General features: G+C 50.9%; 1 protein-coding gene across 16 annotated transcripts in view; it reads right to left on the bottom strand.

Moving 5' to 3' along the window:
• The window catches only part of FOXP1 (forkhead box P1), a 569896-nt gene extending 548802 nt beyond the window's left edge, over positions 1–21094 (bottom strand). For 4 of the 16 annotated variants that reach the window (XM_036331559.1, XM_036331558.1, XM_036331557.1 and 1 more), the window contains exons 1-2: positions 20804–21083; positions 18887–19024 (exon numbers count right to left, since the gene is read on the bottom strand). The gene's annotated coding sequence lies outside the window, so the exon portion shown is untranslated. Of the gene's footprint in view, positions 1–18886; positions 19025–20803 lie in introns of all 16 variants that reach the window. The other 12 variants (XM_036331573.1, XM_036331574.1, XM_036331564.1 and 9 more) reach the window with 9 other exon arrangements.
• Between the last annotated feature and the right edge of the window lie 433 nt (positions 21095–21527).

The following is a 21527-nucleotide window of genomic DNA, read 5'->3' as shown; positions in this document are numbered from 1 at the left end:
TGTGGCCAGATAGTGGCTGGGAAGCATCAGGCTAAACAAGAAGAAACAAAGTCCCAGCCAAGTGGAAGACTGGAGGAGAGGCATCGGGTGCCGGCTGCTGCATGGGGTTAGGCAAATTATTTGAGATGCTCTCTTACCCAAAACAGGAAACGGATGGACGTCTTGCAGGCAGGCACGGGCCCCCTCTGGGCTCGAGCAGGAAGTGCCCACGGTGTGGCTCCTCCAGGATGGTGGGCCTGCTGGCAAAGTCCACTCAGGTCGGCGCGCATCTTGGAGCAAGCACACACGCGGAGACACGCATGTGGCCAAGGACAGAGCTCTTCCCCACACAGGCAGCCACGGTCTCTCCCTGAACACTCCAGGACAAAGAGCCACCTTAGGCCTTAAAGATGACACTTGCTTTAGCTATAACCACTGGACAATCTGAAAATTTTAACATTTGAAAAGCTTGGTATTCTAACATGGGGCTTCAGTTTACAAATGTTCCTCCCTGTCAAAACATGGAGCAGTCTGCAATGTCTAAATCCCAGAGTCGCCTTTTGAGCTCCAGAGACACGGTGCCAATTCATTAAAGAACCATCTCCGCAGCCAAGAGGCGTGGCCTCTAAGACCAGGTGAAATGCCGACAGGCAAGCGGCACCTGCTCCCCGAGCCCTGGGCCGTGAGGGTGTGCGCTGGCGGCACCTCCGCCCCCCCCCCCCCTCGGAGGCAGCCACGGTGCTGAGGCACGTGGAACACCCGCAGCGCCAGGTTATCAGGAAAGTGATAGCGCTTGTGTGTTACACCTGCTTGGCACGATTTGAATGAGGCTCCCTCGACCGCTTAAGGTTTCACATCCTGTTACCTGCACCTGCACAAATTTCAGAAGCAAATCTAAACAACCAACGTAACCATAATGTAGAAGCTTATTCAAAAGCCAAGAGGCAAAACCAAAGCAATCAACAGAAACCGGAACACAGCAAGGTAATGAACCTGAGGTTCCAACTCATTCCACATCTCCTCTGTTTCTTCAGTGATCGCTGGGAATTTCTGCATCTTTTATCCATCCTAGCATGTCATGTGACTTTTAACCAATACAGATAGGATAATCATAACCATAAGCGCTAACATGTATAAAGTTCCTTCCTATACATGCCAGGCACCTGTCACATTCTACATGGATTCTCTCATTTAACCCAGAGAATGCATGGGTTTTTTATTATTTCCTTTTATATACACACGCATATTTATGGAAGATGAAAGAACTAGTAAATTAGAAAAGTTATAGGCTTTAGACCACCCAGCAAGTCTGCCAAACTCCAGAGTCCCCACCCTTAACCACCAAAGCCACGTGTGCCCGGCCCCCTGACCGTGGGTCAGAACTCAGGCACACCCTTCGCTGGTGCCACCTGCCTGGCCCGTGCGCTCAGCATTAAGAAGACTCCTTATCTCTAGAGTTAAGTGGCCTGTGCAGCCTGGCTCCATGGTTAGAGCGTCGGCCCGCACACCGAAGGGTCTGCATGCATGCGGGAGGCAGCCTGGATGTTTCTCTGTCTTTTTCTCTCTCTCCCTCTCTCCCCCTCCCTCCAATAAAAAAGGCTTTGCAGTGTGTTTTTTATCATTTTGTAAGTGGGGACGTGTATCTCAGTGAATGAGAAAAGTCCCTTTGTGCCGTCTGGAGAGGATGGACACTGAAAAGAAGGAAGCAAAGCAATCGCATCATCAGGGCTCGGGCACCAGGGGGCCGCGCCCTCCCAGGGAGCGCTGGGGTGAGGAGATGGAGGAGCGGGGCTCCTGGACTCCAGGCGCTGTTCAGCGCCACGCCCAGGCAGCCTGCCCGGGACGCCCAGGGCATCACAGACACTAAAGCGGTTCCTTATCAGCACCTTTTACCATACACATTTTAGCCACATATTCTATTCTGTATTTTACCAATTCGTGACATAAAATTCACTGTGAAAGAGTCTTCAACAAATAATGTACACATATTGGGGGAGGAGGGTGGAGGCTAAATAGACCCTTAAAAAGAAATTCAAATCAAGAACTGCTCAAGCTGACATCTATTACGGCCTGATGGGAACATCAATGTCAGGTGTTAAGTGCTCACGCGAGAAGAAGGCAGCTACTGACTTGTACTTGGTGTGCTCCCTAGTGTGGTGCCAGGAATCAAAATGTGACTGAGCGCAGCGTTCCCTACAGAAATGGCAGCCTTGCCTACAGGGAACGCACTTGCTTCAGGCAACCATAAATTTAGTAAATAAAAGGTGGGGCCAGATGAATCTCCTAAGTTTGTCGACAAAGATCTCTGTGAATACTGACCCCTGGGTGTGACTAACGCTGTGTGAACACCCACCTGAGGTGTCCAAAGTCAGTCCTGCTCCTGGCCCAGGAGTGATGTGGGGTCAGTCAAAGACAAGGGAGGGAAGAGGAACCAACGGGGACAGGAAGTACACAAGTGAGTGAGTGAGTGAGTGAACTAGCACTCCCGGGAACGGTCCATCTAGTCCAGGGGAGGGCAACCCATGGCACGCCAGTAACTTTTGCTGGCCCGCAAAACCCTCTCTTATAATCTTCCATTTACAATTTTTTTCTTAATATCGACTTTTTTATTTTTCAGATAAATTCAGTGTAGGTGCAGCTTAGATAAATAAGTAATTTTACATAACAAGTTATCCTAAAGACCATAGACATGGATTGACGAGAGAGGGGAAGAGCAATTTCTATGCCTCGGCCTTAACTCTCCCTGCCTTCCTAGATCCGACCAGTGTTTTGGTTTCATCCACAGACACTTGTGAATCTTCGTTCTCAGTGGTGAATTTTGTTAAGTCTCCTAATAGGAGTAGCCTGACGGATGAAAGTAGTAGCTCGTGCATATCTCTGAAGGTCACGGTATAAACCTGATGTAAAATCTCTGTCATCGGTGATGCAGCAGCAAAAGTCCCACTGATAATATCAAACGGAGTCATAAAGTTTTCTGTCGGACTATCCGTGTACATGTATACATTAGAAAATAAATGTATTTTTCATCATCATATACTGTGTTTTTGTCGCTCAACTGAATTTTATTATTTCCTCAAGGTTCTTCACATACGTACACTTTAAGAGATATCAAGTAGGCGTAACATGTTCTCAAAAAATTGGGGTTGGCACGCAGAAGAATTTTGAGTCAGAGATTTTGCTGGTTTTGGCACGCACTCACAAAAGGTTGCCCACACCTGATCTAGTCACTCAGCAACGTACAGGCTGTAAATACCACGCCCTCACCGGCCACAGGAAGAGCAGCACAGATTCGGCTAAATGGATGGGAGCCGCCCTGAAGCCGGGCCAGGGTCACTGGGGGAATCAGAGTGGCCAACACGCAGACCCCCTTCCCAGCCTGCCCAGCACCCCCGATGGGGGAGGGAGACACCGGGCGTGTGCGTGGAGTACTGGTAATCACTGCTTTGCAAACGGTGAGCTGTCCTGAGCAGCTGTCGTTCCCCCAGGAACGCAACACCGCGCCAGGGAAAACAGCAGAGACCCGTGCACATCGAATACCAGCTGGCTGCAGGCCCTGCGCCGCGCCTCCAACCTCACCCTGACCAGCTGAAGCCCATCCCCGGGCCTCCAGTGTGAGACCACGGAGGCTGTGAACAGGCAATGCTACGGGCAATCTGGTACACACGAGACAGTCACACCTGGGACTGAGACAGGCGGCCAATGGGGTCACTACTGTAACAGTCGTCCTTTCTGCGATACAGACCAGACGGGGGCGGGGGGGGGGGCGGGGGAGGTATCTGTGCTCTCGGAGGCTCAGGCACACCTGATGCAGCCCACGTCTGGCCAGGAACACGAGAGCCCCTCCCCTGCTGGTCTCTGGGGGCTCCTGGTAAACCCAGCAACAGCCCCCCAAAAACACGCCCACCTGCTCCCCGCTCAAAGAGCCGGTCCCCTCAGACAGCGCCCGCCCAGGGAGTGAGTCGGGCGCAGCCACTGCGCTGGACAGCAGGAAAGGAGAGGCTACGAGAAAAAGTGAAGAAAGGCAGATGGAGCAAGCGAGCATAGAGGTGTTTTAATCTTCCCAACTTCCATCATCAAATGTTCTAAAGAGACATAAGTGAGTGAACTGCCAAGGCGCTGTCCCCATGAAACACAAATGCAGGTGACAGGGACCCACACAGCAGTCCCTCGATCAGGTGTCCCCTCGATCAGGTGTCCCGGAGCCACCGCTGTGCTCAGTGCTCTGCACACACCACTCATTCCCGCCTCCCACCAACCCCACCAGGCCCATCACTGCCCCCAACATAACCTCAAAGACTCCACCCCTTGCTGGGGAGGCTGGGCTACTAAGGGCAGAGCATCAGGGCCCTTCACAGGAGGGAAGAAAAGCTCCGGCCACGTGAGCCGTTCCTGAACGAACCAAGGATGGTGAGTTTGGTGCCGCACGTCCATCTTTCCTGCAAACCCTGCTGAGCCGGCGTGGAAAGCGCACTTCACCTTCCCCGGCGGGGAAGCCCCACAGTCCAGTGCAGAGGCACAGCACCCCCTGTGGTGAGGTTTGCGTTTTAGGACAGAGCATCCGTGAAGCTCCTGAGGCAGGAAGCCGCAGGCCCTGGGCAGGGTCTGCTCGGAGCGGAGCTCCTCTCTGAGACTGCTGTCAGGGTTAGGCCCAGCAGGTCTCTTCCAGAATGAAGTCATGGAAGGTGACAAAGTGGCCAGATCCTGGGAGAAGGGCTAGAGAAGAAAAACAGAGAGGAGAGCATGAACAGGGCTCACTTCCCTCTAGAGCAGTGGTTCTCAACCTTGGCTGCACATGAGAATCACCTGGGAATCTTTTTAAAATCCTGATTTCTGGGCCTCATCCTCCGGAAATTCTGTTTCTTTGTTACTAATGTTGTGGCCCCACCCCATCACAAAGAAACAGAATTTCCGGAGGATGAAGCCCAGAAATCAGGATTTTAAAAAGATTCCCAGGTGATTCTCATGTGCAGCCGAGGTTGAGAACCACTGTTCTAAGGACTTTGCAACATGCCTGTTGACAACACCCAGTCCAGAGGAAAGCCAGTATTTTGCACTCAAGAAGAGAAATGTGCTTTACAAAGTTTGCAGCCCAGTCTGGATTCCTAACAGCGAGCCGTAGGAGGGCCAGCCCACAGGCCTGTCCCGGCCCGTCCTCCCGGGCTGCAAGAGCAATGCCACGCGCAACACGGCCTCCGGGACAGGCCCTACGCGTGGCTTCATGTTCTGCTGCTGCCGTCTCAAAATTCCTCATTTCTGACAAGGAACCGTGCTTTCCATTCTGCACTGGGCTCCGCAAGCTGTGCAGCCAGTTGGCTCCCACTCTTTGTTTGTACTTTTCCTTGAATTTTCAAACTGGAGCATCCCACTTGGACTTGACTTCAACTTTGTTACAGATAACTGTTTTCATGAGCTATTTACACTCCACGTGACTTGGCTTGGCTGCCCCAGATTCTCAAAACTTGACATTTACTCACCGAGCAGGCATTTCTTCACCTCGCCCCTGACACGTGCTCCAACCTGCAAACCAAACTGTGCTGTGTGCCTGTCAGAGCCCAGGGAAAGGCAAGCACAGATGCCGCTAGTGGATCCGTGGAGGAAGGACGGGCCAGGGCGATTCCAATCTCAGCCGGCTGTGAGAACCAGAGCCCGCACTGAAACTCTGCTCTGGACCCTTAACCTTGTTCTCCTTCATCCACAATAAAGTGTGCGCCTTCCAGACACACACACACAGGAGCGTGCACACAGGGACAACACGTGTCCTGGGGAAAAGCTGCAGCTCCAGGGCCCGCTAGGTCCTCGGTCCCACAGGCTACAACATCAGAGACAGCCTGGTCCTGCTGGTGCTGTCCTCACAGGGGCTCTCCACAGAGGAAGAACATCAGGTAGAACACGCATCCCGGAAGGCCAAGCAGTTACTAACCATGGTGTAGCAGCGACCGCAGAGAAAAACGTTCTTGACACAGGATAGGATAGAAGCATGTTAAAAAGATATACAAAGTATGATCAGTGCATTTTGTTTGTGAAACTGCACATATAGATGGAGGCCTGCCTATCACTGTGGGGAGCAAGGCTGTATTGAGCCCAGTAGCTATCTCACTCTGCAGAAACCCCTCCTCTTCTCCACACCACAGTCTGCTCCTGGAGGAGGGGGTGGCCGGGCTCAGGCCTCCGTCCAGTCCGCTGCAGCTCTCACAGGCCCCCTGGTGGTCAGGGCAGCCCCGGACACTCCTCCACGGACCAAGCCTCAAAAGCAAACTGGCTCCTGCTGGCTTCACGGTTCTCACGCAAAACGTTAACGTTATGCTCATTTGGCATGAACCAAGGAAAGAAAATGACACTTTCCTAAAGACATGGACATGGGTAGCAGCTGTAAATGCCGTACAACCAGGAATTTTTCAAAGTTAAGACTTTTCAGAGCAGTTTAAGGTTTACAGCAAAATTAACAGGAAGGTAGAGTTCTTATGTACCCCGGCCCCCAGGTGCACAACCTCCCCTACTGTCAACATCCCCAGCGGACTGGGGCGTTGGCGACACGGAAGCAGCTGCAGGGACACCGGGACTACTGTTCACACGGCACTGTGCATTCCGAGTTGGGACGCGTGTACAGTGGCATGCTATCGGCCCCTACAGTGTCGTACAGCGTAGCTTCCCTGCCCCCAAGTCCTCTGTGCTCTCTCCCTCCCTCTCCTCAAGCCCTCATCTTTTTCTGCCTTTTCCAGACCATCACGGAGCTGGGATCCGTGGGCAGCCTTTCCAGGTTGGCTCCTGTCACTTAGTCGCGCATGGAAGCTCCTCATGTCTTCTCGTGGCCGGACACGTTTCTTTTCTGGGCAGAGTAACACTCCAGTGTCCGCACATACCACAGTATTTCTCCATCACTTACTGAAGAACATCTTGGTTGCTTCCAAGTTTTGTCAATAACGAATAAAGCTGCTATAAACACTCCAATTTCTGGGTGAACGTCCGTTTTCAGCTCCTTTGGGTAAATACCAATGACTGTGACTGCTGGATCATATGCTCAGAGTAAGTCTGGTTTAAAAGAAACCACCAAATCATCTTCCAAAGTGGCTCTACTGTTTTGCAGTCCCACCAGCGATGAATGAGAGGCTACTATTCTTTTAAATCCTCACCCGAGGACATTCTTCCATTGACTTTTAGGGGAAGTGGAAGAGAGAGGGAAAGACAGAAAGAAACACATCGACTGGTTGCCTCCTGCACGAGCCCTGACCAGGGCCCGGGCCAGGGCGGAGCCTGTGACCGAGGTCCATGCCCTTGACCAGAATCAAACCCTGGGCCCTTCGGTCCCCAGGCAGACAGTCTATCCGCTGAGCCAAACCGGCTAGGGCCGTGGTCGGCAAACTGCGGCTCGCGAGCCACATGCGGCTCTTTGGCCCCTTGAGTGTGGCTCTTCCACAAAATACCGACTTCTGCGCATGGGCCACAAAGTTTCAATCGCACTGTACATGCGCGCCCGCACGTGGTATTCTGTGGAAGAGCCACACTCAAGGGGCCAAAGAGCCGCATGTGGCTCACGAGCCACAGTTTGCCGACCACTGGGCTAGGCCAATGAGAGGCTATTTTTTAAAACATTATTTCTGAGCTACTCATTGTAAGACTCTTTCCCACCCGAGGGTGAAGGGTGCTTTTACATGGCACCGTGGACGCCACCAGCAGCGCCGCCTCTCCCAGCCTCGCCTCAGCCCTCACCCGTGCGCCAGGCTGCGCGGCTCCCGTGTGGCAGGGAGGCCGCTGGAGAGCAGGCGGTGGCCACCCAGGATCTGAGTTTCGCACAGGTGCTGGGAAACAAGGAAGGATCCAGCATAATTAAGAGCATTAAGCAATCATCTCAGCCAAGGAGGAGCTGAAGGGAAGAGAGCAGAGTTTGGGCAGCGCTTTGGGAAATAAATCCCGCAGCCTTTCACCAAGTGGAAATCTTGGCTGTGGACACACGTAACAATGAGCCTGGCCCGCTCTGCGCTCCCCGTGGACATCAGCCAGATCACCACGTTGACCCAATTGGCCTGCCTTACACAGAGAAGCCACGGCGGGGACCGCAGGGGGCATTGCTGTAAGCGCCAGCGTGCGGCACGGGCAGCGGGCAGGGGCTGGCAGCACTCGCTGGTGCCGCCAGCTGGGAGTCTGCCTGGAGAGTCCTGCTTACAGCGCGTTTTAAAATAATACCCGGTGGCCTTCGATCTGATTTTCTCCTTCTACAGACTGCAGTCACTCTCTCTGCACGTCCTATGAAGCACAGCTACCCCTGCCTCTCTCTGTCCCTCCGAGCTGGTGTGCGGGGGGGTGGGGGGGGAGGGGGGCGTGCCTCCACCCGGGAGCCCACCCTGAGCCACACCGAGGCAGTGACAGTGTTTCACGAGGCTTCGGGAACCTAGAAAAAATGCCGTTACAGGTATTACTTCTCTCTAAGTAACCGCTACTAAGCATCACTTTATTGTTCTGAGAAACTCCATTTAAAAATGAAAGCCAGTTTAATGGCCACACCACGTCTCGTGGTCCTGACACGCGGTCTCCTACATGAGCCGTCCCAGCATCCGCTCCTTCCACTCTCCTCCGGCCCCAGCGAAACGCTGTCGACCTGCAGACTCATTTTGTTCAGCATCTCCAGTCATTTACGCCATTTCCTGAGGATCTGATACTCCTAATAAAACAGCAGCACAAATATCCAAGTTGTCTAGGAGGGAAAAAGTTTTCCAACCTTCCCTGTCTGTTCAAGGTAAACATTTCTACGCCCGGTCTGTCAGCCATGCTAACATGCCTTATCTTTCCTCTTAAAATACAAGATTTCCGTTTTACTCTGCAATGAGCCTGACTAAATGGAAATTCTGTGCATCAGAATTAAATATGTTCTATCTGCTCAAAATGCACGCTGTGCTACTTATCACTAACTTAATGACAAGGGCCTGGTCGCTGTGGCGGACGCTGCCAGCCTCTGCCTGCACGGAGCCCGGGTCACCGGCTCAGGCCGAGTGCCAGTCGGCTCAGGCGGGCGTTCCATCGCTGCGAGCGGAGCCGCGCTATTGTAAACACATTCCAATTTTCATCGAAGTATACCTTTATTTATAGGGCTTCCTTACTGCAAAGATGCCAGTCCTTGAACACACACAGCCATCACTTTCTGCACTGAAGAGCAAGGCACTGCACCATAGCAAGGACCCGGAAGTAACGCTGCTAATTAAACGTCGCCTTCCACTTGCCACCCTGCGTGCTGGCTGTGCGGCTCGGGGCCAAGTCTGCGCATGAGAAGGAAACGGCTGGGTTCCTTCAGATGAATGCACTGCCTGTTTTGTTTTGTTTTCTTTTTCTTAAATGTAAGAGATCAGCGACTTGCTATATTATTTTTTAAAATCAAATTCCCTAGTAAATGTTTGCTTTTGTTTAAAGTGCCCCCGCCCTTTACACACACACACAAAACCCACTGGCAAATGAGCAAGTTATGAAGTTTGAGTCAGGACTGGTAATTTCGTATTAACCCTAAAGCTTCAATAAATGGTACTGCAGGAGGCGCTGGGGGTTAAGCTCGGACGTAAAGAACTTGTCTTGAGTTAATATGCAGCACTTCTGAAGGTTCATATGGAAAAATGAATGAACTACAGCTAACATGTATCCACATGGGTGAATTTCACTAACTACTGACCCCAAAAAAGCAAGTTATTAAAGACCATATATGCCGAAACCGGTTTGGCTCAGTGGATAGAGCGTTGGCCTGCGGACTGAAAGGTCCCAGGTTCGATTCCGGTCAAGGGCATGTACCTGGGTTGCGGGCACATCCCCAGTGGGAGATGTGCAGGAGGCAGCTGATCGATGTTTCTCTCTCATCGATGTTTCTAACTCTCTGTCTCTCTCCCTTCCTCTCTGTGAAAAATCAATAAAATATATTTTAAAAAAAACAAAACAAAAAACCATATACAGTAGGGTACCATCATATCCCGGCAAGTCCTCCACATGCAAAAGAAACCCTCTATTTGGGGGAACACGTGCATGCATATAAGACCTAAAGAATCCGGGATGACAACAGCCAGCAGAGAGAGCAGAGGCAGCCTCCGGGCGTGGCCGGGGGAGATGGGGGGGTGGGGGGGGCAGGACCTCTGCCGCCTGCGCGGAAAGGCCTCCTGGCACTGAGTGCAGGGCAAGTGCTCACAGAGCTGTCCTTCCTCCTTTTTGGTGGGACAGGTTCCATAATAAAAATGGGAAGATAAAAACACATAGTTTTAAGATAAATAGCTTTGTAAATATCTGCCAGATTTCTCTCCTCAAAAGTTGCTCTCAACTCAGAGATCAAAGAGCTTGAGGCCAAGGCATCACATTTTCTTCAACAGCTGCTCTGGTTACGCGACTAACCCTGCCTCCCCGTATAGAGCCCATTTCCAACGTGCTCATTTCTCCCTCGGAGACTGTTCAACCCCCCACCCCCCACCCCCCACCCCGGCCACTCTCCCTATGAAAAGACATGTCTGAGAGGGAAGCTCCCCAGTTAGGAAAAGGGACTGTCCTGCTGCCGAACAGAAACACGCAAATGAAAACAACACCGAAAGGAAATCACTCTTTAAGTATCTTTTTAATTTTGAGTTGACGCGAATACAGGCACAGGAAGGAGCTGGAAGCATACCTTCTGTGTGATTCTGGAACAAAGGAGTGCGAGAGAAAGGTCAATTTTTGACAGATGGGGAGCTTATTCCACCACGCCCACCCTCCCGCCCCGCGGGAGTGGGGAACCTGGAGCCGCAGTTGCCAGAAGGACTTGGAGACAAAAGGGAGAAGCCCTCTCAGCAAGGATGCCGACTTGCTTCTACAAGTAAAGAATTTGTCGTGAGCTCACCACAGTTACAGCCGCGCTGACGTCCGCACGCGCCCACTGCTACAAAGCCATCACTTAGAAATCAGAGGAGCACGTTTCGCGGCTGAACCTTCCTACGCCGGAGAAGGCATGCGAGGCAGCAGGTCTGCGAAGGCCAGGCAGGAGCCCGCCACCGAGCAGTGTCCTGCTAACAGACTGTTTTCTCCGAGATTATCTGCAGTTGCACATGGACAGCGGTATTTTCTTAGGAAGCCCTACCCGCTTTCTCAAAGTCCAACTAGCTTCTTTCCAAATAATTAAACGCAGCCAATCTTATATTAGAAACTGTCTACAATACATCACTAAAAAGGGTCTGATGTTGATTCCCTAGCGATAAATCAGGCAATTACTTAACCTTTCTTAATGAAATGATTAGCATCCTTCGGACAAACACGGCGCGGGACTCAGCAACTGCTGCAGGCACCGGCATCCAGGGCCAGGGCCAGGGCAGAGACTCCGGTCAGTTCCATCCATCTTCGATAGAAACCCTTTATTCAAGGACACCGACACCCTAGTTTTAAACTTGACCACCAGAGATTATTTTTAAAAGTGCTCAGGGTCTGAGCAGAAATAAATGAACTTTGTATTATAGGAATATTACAAATGCCACCCAAACCTAGAGCTACGGCAACTGAAGTTCTAGACCTAAAAACCACTGACCCCTTTTGGAGCTATTAAAATCAAGCCACACCCAAAGACAAAGAACTTTTTAAAAATACAGGTGAGGGCATTTTGGACAAATGCTTTATCACTGGGTTACTTCAAAAGGCACGTTACTAATACAGACAAAAAATGTCTGTACAACTTTTGTTAAATAACTCTTTTGATCTTAGTGGTTAGATCTTTAGCTAAAGCCCTGAATATTTAAACAAGCCTTCCTTGCAATTTATCCACCTTCATCTCGTAATCTTGTTGGATGCATTCTTCCTAGGGTTCTGCTTTCTTTACTTGTGTGGCACTGCTGGCTAAGCTATTTCCATCAATGTTCCTACAGGCCCCATCACATACAATGATAGCGAATTTCCCAAGATGCCTAGGAAAATTCAAGTACTTGGGCCAGCAGGGTTAGTCTAATGAGTAAACAGTTTCAGATCTTAAAATTAAGATGAAATACTCAGAGAAAAAGCAATTCCCAAAAGCCATTTGACACTAATTGGTAATTGCGACAGGACAACACCCACTGGAAATGAGAACACAAGCCAGGAAATGCCTGGTATTGGCGACAACCGCCGATGCCCCAGGTTGCCCGCCCTCGGCAGTGCCCGCCCTCGGCAGTGCCCGCCCTCGGCAGTGCCAGGCTGGCTGCATCTGCTGGTGGCTCTCTCTGCAGGTGCTTCACTCTCGACAGGGAGCCCTCCTTCTCTCAGGTTTCTGAGGTCCCAGCAGTGAGGCCAGACCCTTCGGAAGGCTTTCCCAACTCTGACCATGGAGGAGTCCAGTCCCCCCTTAGGTGGGCGTAGAACCATGTGGGGCTGGTTCAAATGCAAAGGCACCCAGCCCATCCAGCCCATCAGTAGCAACGTGACCCCCTGGAGCCTCAATGCTTGCTTACATGTTAAAATCACAGGTTTGGGCCCGGCCGGTGTGGCTCAGTGGTTGAGCATCGACGTACGAACCAGGTAGATGATCAAGGTTGGATTCCAGGTCAGGGCACATGCCCAGGTTTTAGGCTTGATCCCCAGTGTGGGGTGTGCAGGAAGGAGCCAATTAATGATTCTCAGCATTGATGTCTCTCTCTCTCTCCCTTCATCTCTTAACCCAATAGAAAAAATATTAAAAAATGAAACCACAGGATTTGATTCCCAATAGAAAGTCAAGCACATTACAAATAGTACAGACCTCAATATAAGACAAAGAATCAATCAGTAAAATCCAGGTGAGGACAAAGATTTCAGTTCCAGAATCTCTAGCCGCATGAAGCACAGTCCATGGTTCTCTGCTTAGTGTGCGTCAGAATTATCAGGGGAAGTTTGCTAAACAATGCGTATTCTCACATCAGTCAGCAAAAATTCTGATCCAAGAATCCAAGAATCTGTATTTTAATAAATCTCTTGACATTCGAAACACAAACACACACAATGATCTGGAAGCAGGTGAGCAAGGGACCTCCCTTTGCTGAAGTAGGACCAAGTGCCAAGATGCTTCCACTTCACACCCAAGACGGGACCATCGCTGCCTCTGGGCTCACCTGCCCTCGGAGAGGAGGAGGCCCACCCTGCTGATCCCACCTCAGAGGAGCAGCCCTGGGACAGGAGAGCAGAGAGCAACTCCAGCAGAGCTCCCAGCACTCTGCCCCCAAGAGCTGTGGTCAACATCCGGACAGCACCCAGGGCACCTTGAAAACTATGGTAACAACACCGCACCTGCGCCTTGAGGTCACCAAGCTCCAAGAACAGACCTTCAACCACCACCCTAATCCACAGACAGCGAACCTGGGGCAGAGAAAGTCGAATCAACTGCTAAGCTGGAAGGAAAAGAAACCTCAAGAATGCAGTTTTTGAGTTTCATACTAGAATTACTATTAGTGTCCTGGTTAATAAAGCTGATCACAGAATTAGCTAAAAATCAGAGAATCTGGCAAAACGTGGATGTCGCCGTCTGATTACTATTAAATACGTATGTACCCAAATATAAAATTCAGAAAAAAACCTTGGTCCTATCCTACGTGATCTATTCTACCTAATATAAACACAGACCAATAATGCCATGCTCAGACCCATCTCTTCCCCTCAGTGAGCTGTCCTCTAACCCCCTCGCTGCTTCGCTTCTGATGCCTCCAAACCGCTGAAATGAAACAGAATGACCGAGCCTCCCAGTCAGGGCCCCTCCCTGCCGGTCAGCTGTTTGTCTGAACAGCCACAGGAGAGGAATACACCCATCAGGGCGATCCTGCATGGAGAGGGCTAAACAGTAAACAAGACACTTGAACACAATTTTCTATGTATCCATGTTCCTTTTCAAAAGAAAACTATTTTATTAAAAATGTGATTTGGAAAGAAAGTGCAATTAGCTTTGCACAGGCACTGCCGAGATGTTCCCGGACACGGCCGACATGTGTAAATAGTTCGCAGTATCAGTTCCATTTGAGTAGACCTGTCAAGGTATTTACAGGCCTTGACAGTACTTCTGTCTTTAATTAATTTTTTGCCCAGATACTTTCATGTAATTTAAATAGATTATTAGTTGTCAGGAGCTAATATAAATTTTGTTTACGATTTAGTTACTTTAAGTCCTCGAACAGAAGAAATTAATTTGACCCGGTGACGGAGGTGCTTCCAGCATCGAGATGAGGCCACTGGAAGCTCCACTGCCCTTGCATCTCCCAGGACTCCCACGTCACTGCACCTTCACTGCAAACATCAAGGCACTAAACTGAGCCCCTCCCCCACGTTTTTTTAAAACAAAATATGTTGGGGAGCGTCATAAGGAAAAACCCATTTACACTTGTTCACACACAGGTTCTTTCTTTGAGGCAGCTCACGCTCCAGCGGCTGGCCAGCGGGACTATGTCCTCTCACTCTAAATCCCGCAGCATAACTGCTGAACAAACACCTGTGTGCACAGGACAGGACAGGTCATGAAACCTAGTGTCAGGACGCTTGCCAAAGGAAAGCAAGCCTTGCAGAGACCCTCACGGACCCCAGGGCTGGGAAACCGGGACCAGGACAAGGACATACACAGCTTCTGGCACACCCTTCTGGTGACTGGGAGCTGGCTTCTAAATAAGGCCTGACAACGCCTCAGTACAAACTGACTGTAATTAATAAGAATAATTCATTGCAAAACAAAGAACACTGTCTAATTGTCCTTCCCGACTGCCATGCAATTTACCCCACTGTACTTCCTCCTTCCAGAATGCCAGCCTTGTAGCCATAAGTGCAAGAAGATTGTCTATGGGATGCAAAACCAAAGCACTTCTTGAAATCAAATGTTCCTTACATTTATTTTTAGATTGGTGACACAAGCCAAATCTGCTTACTTTCCATTAACCACATCGTCACATGCACAGTGAAATAAACTATGCAGATCCCAAGGGAAAGAAAGAAAACAACTGTCATGCATAGGCCCCAAACTGGCCAGGGTCTCCCGCTTCAGGGATCCGTCGCACAGGCACGGCCTGCTGCTGTGCCGGTTTGGGGCGCCTCTAGCCGTTATTCATGCAAGTGCCATGGAAGAGAAATATTTATTTTAAAAATTGGTTTACGATGGCTCCTTGGATCGTACACATATAACAAAGTGGCTGTAGGCCAGTGAAACAAAGCACAAGAAAGACCACTTAGAACTGCAGGTGCCTAACTGGAAACGTACCTGGCTCGCTGGCTTGACTCACAAACCCTGCGGGGCACCTGGTGGGATTACCACCACCAGCTACAGGCATGAACAGCTCCCGGCACGGGGAGCGTGTGCGCTGGCTCATGCAGGCAGCTCACTGTCTGTGCAGCAGATGCTCCGCTTAAGGTTGTTTCCTTTAGAAAACAAGCCTACTTGCCTTAGACCTTTATAATCTCCAGGTTCAAAAAACATTTTTTTTTTTAAAAAAAAAGGACAATACTGTTGGCTTAGCTAAAAAGGCATTTACTATAACTGAAGTCTAGAAAAGGAGTATGACACTTAACAGGCGAAAAAAAGGAAAGGGCCCTAAGCAAAAAAAATAAAAAATTTAAATCACAAATACCACCTGTGCAAATCTAGCTCTGATCTGGAAACCTTTCTAGCCACAGAGAAACAGCTCATGCTCAGTGCCTTGGAGTTGCAATTAGATTGTAGTAATTTAAGATCATCCGCAGAGCAAAGGGCATGGGAGCTCTTTGGAGGGCTTCCTCCCTACTTAATACTCTCCAGTCAGGGGTTAAATGAGTTTCTTTAATGTAAGTACCTTAAAGTAACTGAATCATAAACAAAATTTATACTATTTTCTGACAGCCTGCAATCTATTTAAATTTTATTAACATGTGCCTAAAATTATTTTTCAAAGACAGAACCCTCGCAAAGCCCTGTAAATATTCCTGGCATCCCTACTGAACTGTAATTGGTGTGATAACGCTGACATTGTCTGCATACACATACCTTTTGGTGATGCTAAATCTTACAAGGTAACATTTCAAAACTGAATTTGAGTTTTAAAGTAAAAAATAAAAACCAAATACACAGCACAATAAGAAAGGGTTCCAAAGAAGTTGCCACATCTGCTCTGTTCTCCCTTCTCTTTCTTAATGTTGGCATTGGATGTGCTGTGGTATAAATATATTTGTTTAGGAAATATCACAATTCTTCTGTTAATCTAAACAACTGCTGAAAACAGATATACCCTTCAATAGAGCCTGAGAATATAAATATACAAGGTCAGGGATACAGTTTCCAGAGAAGCAAGGAAAAAACTTAGTGACAGAAAACTATGCCTGGCTCAATATTAACCTAGTTAACTTCTGTTATTGTTGATACAAATGATTTAACTAGAGGATATTTACAGCTTTTTTAAAAAAATACATATTGCAGAAAATTGCCTAATAGCATCCATGTGCACATTTCACTCGCATTGTTTAATTACACAATAAAAGGTATACCCAATAAAAACTACAGACTTTGAAACATGTTGGCCACTATGGTTATGAAACTCTGACTTATAAAAAAACAAAGTGCTTCTATGTGATCAACATTTGTTATTTAAAAATGAAATTCTTAAATGACAATTATTTTTATTTTTCTGTATATGTTTACTTGTCCTATTTCCTACTTTGCTCTATTTAATTTAAAATGATATTTAATTTTGGGAGTTTTTAGGGGGAAAAAAGGTTACAGTTTATATGCCAAATTTAAATATAAATACAAAATCTTACAGACAGAGATCTTCAGCAATATCACCCTCTTAATTTAAGACAGTTAATTTGACTACTCGATGTTTCTTTCCTTTCATTATACTTTGACAAGCCTGTGAAAACAAAACGCTAAAGTAATTACTGTTACTACTCCCTTTAAAAATGTAAAGCAGTTAAATTTTCCTAGAAAACAAGCAAGGACAAGTTACAGAGAACTTATACCAAAGTAGCAACCTGGTTCTGCTGAATGCTACTCTGAAAAAAAGAGGTATGTCTAATCTGCAGACCCATCCCTCTTGCATTTTTAAATTCCAAGAGTGGCTGACACAGAACACCATCACCAGGTTTTTGTGTGTTGTTGTTTGTTTGTTTGTTTGTTTGTTTGTTTTGAACTGCAGATCAGATTTAAACCCCCATTTACAAAACCCTGGCTTCCCTGATAAGGCAGGCTTTCTCAACTTGCTGTGAGAAAACGTTATCTAGCTCTCGTGCAGGAGCCTAATGCTAGGAAGAAGAATTCCACTGCACACTTCTGGGTAGCAAGACAGTCTCCAAAGACTTGTATTCTTTTAATACCTTCTTGGATGCATTCTGTTCAGAAACAAGAATACATTAACAAATAATAACTTGTTTAGGAAGTCAGCATTCATAAAGAACTCAAATGCTGCCTAGAGAAACCCTACGTATGTCCTTCCAAGTGAGCTTTCGCTTGCACAACAAAGATCAGCATTTGCAATGGTCCATTTCTGCATTAGTAAGTACATGGCTTTCCTGCTTGATCCAATAGTAGGGTCCTGGATGCAGAGCTCCTGACAACAACCCAGCGGCAGTTCCGTTTGATCTCGCCTGCTTCCTTAATTTGGGTTGTCAAGGTTCAGCAGTTGGAGGCTGTTTACTTTACTTTCCCCCCCAAAAAAACCCTGATTTTTTCCCTCTCTCTTATTAGCCCAAAGTCTAAGAGAGTGGGGGGGTGGGGTAGCTATGCAGCCAGTGGCAAGATGTTAAACCTTTTCCCCCCTTTGTGCAGGGAGATTTTTAGCTGACACTTTTTGAATAACTAGTTGAGTTCCATTTTATATGTTTAGTGCTCTTTAATTATTAGACATTTCAGGTAGAAAATCAGAGAAGAAAAACCCCATTCCAAATCTCTGTAACTGTGAGCCCAATTTTCTTTTCCTGGATTCAAAGAGATGGGTATTTCCACTTTGAATATCAAAACTCCAATGGAATTCTTTAAAAGATTTGATACATTTCTCTCTGGAACCGAAAATAACAGGAACTCCTCTATCTCAATTATGTTGGTTAACCGTGGGTAGAAAACACCTTAATCTAACAATTTCTCCTCAAATTCCAGTTAAGACTTCTCCCCCTTAAACGGATTTTCAGTGGGGGAAAAAAAAGGAGAAGGTGAAAATTTTGCAGAGGTTCTTCAATATATTTGCAGCAATAGAAAATTCTTTAAATATCCTTTAGGTTTTTCTCAACCCAGCTATTATGCAAACCCTAAATCCTAAAGCCTACGGACAACCAAAGGAAAGGTCAAGCTGAGCCGTTCTCAATGTCCATACAGACGCCTTTCCAAGGGAATAGAGACGCCCTCCGGCACCGCTGGTGAGAGCAGTAACAAAAAGGACACCCAACTTAGAAAATACCTGTGACCGGACGACAGCAACGCCAGCCTCTCCTACGTGGGCTGGAGAAGCTCAAATGCAACCAAATTAAATGTTTATATTAATCGCACTGCTCGGCCCAAGCCTCACAGATGAGGGCTGGGGGAGGGGGGTGTTAGGAAGAGGAAGAAATGTTTCATTTGGGGTTTTCTTGTTGAACAAAAAGAAAATGAATAAAACGGAACGCGTAGGACGAGCCCAGACTAAATCAATACACTTTGTGATCAGCTCGCCAAGGGTATTTGGACACAATGACTTGGAAATAATTGATAGTTCTAAGGGGGGAGTAGGGTGAGAAGAGGAGCGAGAGATGTCACCATATTTTATCAGGGCACTTCACACTCCACGCTAAACTTTGATCTCCGGATTTTCGGATTTAAGAAATAAAGGGGGAGAAAGAGGAAGTCCGGTATTTGAAGATGGGCACACTCCTGCCTCCGGTGCCTACTGCTACACATGCTGGCGCTTGGGGCACTGAAAGCCCCGCGTTCAGCCCGGAGCTCAAGGGTGTCCCCAGCCCCTGCGGCTCCTCCCGCATCCTGGCCCCCGCGCCCGCCGCCTCGACTTACCCGCCGAGTCCGGGAGGGAGTGGGAGCGCCGCCTTCACGCCCGCGGAGGAGGCGCCAGCAGCACCATGGTCCTCGCGCTGCCGCTGCCCCGGGCCCGCTGGCTGGCCGCACGCTCTTCCTCTTGCAAACTTTCGGGTTCTGCGGTCGACAAGAAACCGGGGCGACACTCAGCAAGTCTTCCCGGTGCAGGTTGGGGGGCTCTGGCGGGGAAGGGATGAGTGTGCAGCTGAAAGGCCGAGGCCGAGGGCGGAGGGCTCACAGGACCCGCGAGCGCGGCGGGAAGAGACTGGCAGGGAATCCCTGCAGGATCCCGAGGCCGGGAAACGGGCCCCGGCGCAGCTGAGCACCTACCCGGGATCTCACAAAGTTGCAACAACAAAAAGGAGGGGGCGGGAAGGGGTGGGCTAGGGAGACGGTCTGGGCGCGAGGTTTGGAGTTACAACTGTTTATTTAGTCCTTATTCTCAGAGGGCGGGAGCTGCGCGGGTGGAGGTGGGGGTGGTCTGCAGGCAGCATTTTCGCAGCAAACACTTGAGATGGGAGCTTGCGACTTTGTTTCTGGGCGCGGAGCTCCCCGGCGCCCGCGTGCACCTCCACTCTCCGGGGACCGAGATGGAGGTCACAACAGGTGGGGAGGGAGACTCGCCAAGGACCGAAAGGAGAAGGAATCAAAGTTTCCGATCCCAGCGGTATCTGGGGAGGAGAAGAGCCGGAGGCGGGGGCCAGAGGAGGCGGAGGCAGCCTCTGACCGCGACCCTGCGGCGACCAGCAAACTCCAGGGCTCCCGGCGCCGCCGCCGCGGTCTCCGCCGAAAGCGCACGCCGTCCCGGCTCGCCGGCTCCACGAGTCCGCTCTGCCCGACGGGAACGGAGCTCGGGAGGAAGGCGGCGCGCGGGCGAGGGACCGGGAGCCTCGGCGGCCAGGACGGGGCGAAAGGACGCGGTGATTCACACGCGTCTCCGGATAGATGGGCTTGGAAATCTACCCCTCCCCGCGTTCCCAAGCTTAAGAGGGGAGTAAAAAGAGAAAGTGTGTACGTGTGTGGTGGAGAGGGAAAACGGGAAATCCGGGCGCGGAGACGCCCCGCATCGCACTCTGGTCCCACTCGCACGCCCCGTGTTGGCCCCGTCGCGGGGAGGCTGGGTTCGGGGGGCCGAGCGCGCGTGGGGTACGTGTTTAGCTGCGGGTGTGCGGGTGAGTCTGAGTCTGGTCTCCGGGGGACGACGACGGAGTGGCCCTGCCGCCGTTTTCGGAGTCAGGCGTGCGTGGCACCGGGGATGTCCGCCAGCTCGAGGCCCAAGGCATGGACATACCCAGTCGTTCCGCTGTGGCCCAGGGGCACCGAGGGTCATTCACTCGGGGAGAGAAGGAAAAAGTTTGCGCCAAGTCCAAACTTGGGGATCCAGAGGAGAGCAGCGCGCGCCCCCTCCCGCCAAAGACCCGACCCGGGAACCCGTGCCCGCCCCGCTCCCCCGCAGGCGCCCGGACGCCAGACACCGAAAGTTGCCCCGGGCGGCCTGGGCTTGCAGACTTCTCCCCCCGAGCGCAGATCCCGGCGCGAAGGGGCCGAGAGGAAGGCGACCTGGTCTCCTCGCCGCCCCCCTCCATTTGACTTATGCAAATAGCCCCGCGCACGGCGCCTCCGGGCCCCCTGCGCCCGGCGCCGGCCCACAGCCCCCGCCCGCTCCCCAGCCCGGGCCCGACCAGGGAGAGCGCCTGGGGGAGGGCTGGGGGAGTGCACGTGGAGCCTGGAGGTGGGAAGTAGTTTTTTCTTTCTTTCTTTCTTTTTTTCCTCTTTTTTAATCTTTTTTTCTTTCTTTTTCTTTTTTTTTGTGCTGGTTGTTGTTTAAAGTGGCGGAAACAAGGCAGGAGGCGGCTTGGGAAAAAGTGGAGCAGAAATGGAAAAATACAAACTCACCCGCTGCAAATGGTCTCGCGGTGCAAACTAAGGTGTTTTCAGCCTTTCCCCGCACGCGCCCACTCCCGCCCGCGCGCGCACCCCGCGCACACACTTACACACAGACACACGCGCGCGCACACGCACTCGCGGGCGAGGACGGGCCGCGGCGAGGCCGGCAGCAGCCGCCACACAATAAATAACAATAGATTCCTCCGCTGGGGACTAGCTGCGCGGAGCTCGGCCGGCTCCGGGGGCCGCGGGGCGCGGGTGGCGCCGGGTCGGGGGCGCTCCCCAGCCCGTCCCCCGGCCGCCCCCGGCCCCGCCTCTCCGCCGCGGCCGCCCCCAGGCCCCGACGCCCCCCGGGCAGGAGCCACCGCCCACCCCCGGCCCCTCGACCTCCAGCGCCCACTCCCGCCCCCGGCCTCCCGGAACAAACAAATAAACGAGGCCCGCGAGAGTCCAGCTCCTCGCGGAGGAAGATCTTGTTATTTTTCGCTGTTGTGCGTCCCTGACGTCACATCCACCTGCTGTGTAAACAACCCGGCTCGCGGCGAAAGGAAAAAAATCGCCGCTGCCGGGGCCGGGGCCGGGGCCGGGGGCGGGCGGCGGGGGCCGGGGGCCGGGGGCCGGCTGCGGGGCCGGGGCGGCGGCCGAGCCCCCGCCGGAGGGAGGGAGCGGAGCGGCCGGCGGCGGAGGGTCTGCCTGGAGCGTGAGGGGCTGGGAGGAGAGGGCCCCGGAAGAT

Source organism: Myotis myotis, unplaced genomic scaffold (assembly GCF_014108235.1).
Source record: "Myotis myotis isolate mMyoMyo1 unplaced genomic scaffold, mMyoMyo1.p scaffold_m19_p_13, whole genome shotgun sequence".
Lineage (NCBI taxonomy): Eukaryota > Metazoa > Chordata > Mammalia > Chiroptera > Vespertilionidae > Myotis > Myotis myotis.
This window is presented reverse-complemented; position numbering and strand designations above follow the sequence as displayed.